Source organism: Mesoplodon densirostris, chromosome 2 (assembly GCF_025265405.1).
Source record: "Mesoplodon densirostris isolate mMesDen1 chromosome 2, mMesDen1 primary haplotype, whole genome shotgun sequence".
NCBI lineage: Eukaryota > Metazoa > Chordata > Mammalia > Artiodactyla > Ziphiidae > Mesoplodon > Mesoplodon densirostris.
This window is the reverse complement of record NC_082662.1, coordinates 115,232,735-115,235,951: the sequence shown is the minus strand read 5'-3', so window position 1 is coordinate 115,235,951 and position 3,217 is coordinate 115,232,735.

Genomic DNA, 3,217 nt, shown 5'->3' with positions numbered 1-3,217 from the left:
CCTCTGTCACTTCCTGGTTTTTCACCCGCCCCCCCAGGCCCCCCTCCCTCCGCCCAATAAGGACATAAACTTCAACCCCTTGGTCCAGCCAGTCTCTGCAGGGCGCAGATGGATCCCTCCCTCCTTTTTCGCTCTCTTATTCCAAGCTCTTACTTTGCTCTCCGAGCTTTTCCCACCCTCCTCTTTTCCCTCCTTCTTTCCTTCTCTCTCTCTTTCTCCCTTCACCTGCCGCGGTCCCTTTCCTCCTCCTCCTCTCCCTCTCCCTCTCCCGTCTCTTACTCTCTCTCTCTCTCTCTCTCTCTCTCTAGCCCCTATCTCTCCCAGTCCACCTTAACTCGAGCTCCGCCCCCGACCCCCATCCAGCCCTCCGCCGCTACTCCGTCCCGCCCCCTGCACTCCACCTCCCGGCCCGCCCATTGGCCTGAACACCCGCCTATCCCAAGTGGGTCCCTCCCTGCGTTCGGCCTGGGAGGGGGCGGAGCCGAGGGGCTGGCCTGAAACCTGGAGGAGGGGAAGAGGAGGGGGCAGTGTCCGCAGCGGCCGGGGAACCGAGCACCCCCATCAAGGGCTCCCACTCCTACAAGAGGGGCTTCCGTAGGGTCAGCACCTCGGGAGGGAAGGGTATGAGGAGGTTAAAGATACAGTAGGTGGGGGCGAGGCGGGGACTTAGGGGATTGAGGGAGGGGGCCCCGTGAGGGGCTATAATCAGGTCAGGGCCCCTGGAAGTAGGGGGAGGGGAGCCACCCGGCCATCAACTCCAGCTCCTACGCCCCACCCCACCCCTTGGAGGCGGGGGAATTGAGGCTGCGGGCACCCTGCGTCCCTCCCCACGCGTGACGGCGCCTCGCGGGGAGGGAACGGCGCCCTGGGCAAGCAGCCTCTGCGCTCCAGCCGGTGCCCGATGCGGCCTTGGCATTGTCGGAGGGGAGGGGCCAGGTCCGTGAAGGGGGAGGGGGAGGAACGCTCACGCTTCTGCTCCCCGCCTCCATCCCGCTGTTCCCTAAGTGGAGAAACTGAGTCTCCGCGAAGGAGGGACCTCTGGACTTGGGTTCGCTCAGAGACCTGGGAGGCGAGAGGGGACTGAGTGTTTTACGATGTGTACGTGGATTTGGCGGGGGATCAGGATACGTACTTCAGTGCCCCCCAACTGAGGAAGGTAGCCTGTTTGGGACGCTTCCAACTGGGCTTGCGGCGCTACGTACCCCAAAGAGCCCCTCCCACTAGTGTAAAACTGATTCAAATCCGGCTTCGGCGGGCCAGGTTCCGCTCCCCGAGGCCGGCCGGGCCGAACCGGGTCGAACTTGCTTTCTCCAACCCCAGCCCCCTCCGCAGAGGGCCTCCCTCCCTTTCCAGCAGGTGGCTCCGCGGGACACCAGCTCAACCTGTTGGACCACAATAGGCGGCGCCAGGGGGGCCCTGGCCCTCACCCGGGCTGACCCGGGATCCCCGAGCAGGGGGAGGGGCGGAGTCCCGGTCCCTCCCTCTCTCTCCCTCCGGCCGTGACTCAGCCTCGGGGCCGCTGCCCTACTCCCCAGCCAGGGGCGGAAAGTGTGAGGCGCCCCTGAGGGCCCAGGCCAAACCAAACAGCCCCCCACCCCAGACATTATCTCACTGTAGATTTAGGGGGGCTCTAGGAAGGAGGGGGTAGCAGTAGCAGGCATGGGGCTCTCCCGCTCGGGTAATCCGCTCCAGGTTTTCCTATCGTCCCTGTCCCTCTTGGGTCCCGAGGCTGGTCACTGCTCCGGGTTTTCTTCTCGGCCCCGCCGGACAGATTCTGGTTCGCGAGCGCCCGAAGCCGGCGGGGTCCAGGGATTTTCTCTCCCTTCTCCAGCTCGGGGTCGCGCTAGCCTGGAGAAGGGCCGTGCCAGGGGCAAGACGGCAGTGCCAGAAGCACAAGTGAAATTGAGAGGGGGCTGCTTCGGGGTGGAGAGGACATGGCCGAGGAAAAGGGGGGCGGGAAACTGGCTCGGGGAGGGTAGAGCCAGGGCCTCTAGAGGCAATAGAAGGGAGGGCGTCTTGGCATCAGCCCTTAGGTATAGAGAAGCGAACAGCGGGCTCGCCATGTCCCCCATCCCTGGGGGTCGCCCCAGGCGTCTTGTTGGACCCCACCTGGATTTTTCAGTGGCTGGAATGCCATTCCTCACTTGAGTCTCGAGAGTCCGGGAACCTCCTGTTAGTTTCTCAGTGACGCCCCCTCCCACGTTCTCTTCTGGTCCACAAAGCTCCCTCGCTGAGAAGTCGGAGTGGGGAACCCCGACTTGAAATTCCCGCCTAACCCCCAATTCCCGGGCCCTTACCTCGCCAAACCACTGAGACCGCGTCGGCCAAGAAACGCTGACTGAGGGCCCCGCCCTCTCCCACGAAACCCCAGCCTGGCCCCTGGGGCCTGCCGCCACCCCTGCCCGCCACTAGGCCTGGACTGGAACTGGGAACTGGAGGGCAGGTGTGGGCTCTCCAAGGGCCCTCCAGGGGATCAGGGAGCGTCCAAGATCTGCACGTTCAGATGGTCTTCAAGCGACCAACTAGACCTTAATTTTGTGTGGCAGGAGGTGGGTAAATACCCGGAGAGTGAGGTGGTTGACCAAAGAGAAGGATGAACGCCCAGGCCGGGAGTTAACCCCTTTTAGGGAGAACTGCACACCTGGGGCTGCGACAGCGATTCGGAGTGAGGGCCAGGTGCTAGGCCGGGCCACGTGCGCCAAGGGTGAGCTGCAGAGGAGCTGGATGCTTGCAGAGCCTGGAGGAGAGAGGGCTTCTGGCGGGAAGAAAGGCAAGGCTGTGACTGGGCGGGGTCCTGAGTGAGTGGGTCTAGGGGCCTGCTTTGGAATGTGGGGGGCTGAGCTGGAAGCGGCGCATCAGCTTCGGCGCCCACCTCTTCCCCGCTCTCCGCCTTCCCCCAGCTGCCTCCGCTTCCCTCGAAAAACCCGCCGCCCAGGAAACCGCTGGGGGCGCTCAGACCGCAGCCCTGCCGCCCCCCGGCGCCCCCACCGCGACCGCCCAACCCACCTGAAGGAGCCGTGGCTGCCAGGGTTGCCCCCCTCCCGCCGACTCCCCCCACACCTGCGGGCTGCACTATTTATAACTCGGCGCCTATTCCGGGCCTCTGGGCGGGAGCCCGGTGTCGCGCAGCGCTAATCGTCGCCGGGATCTCTGCGCCCCCCAGGGCCGGGGGAGATAAATTTAGCCTCAGGAAGCTCGGGGGAACATTTTCCAAAAC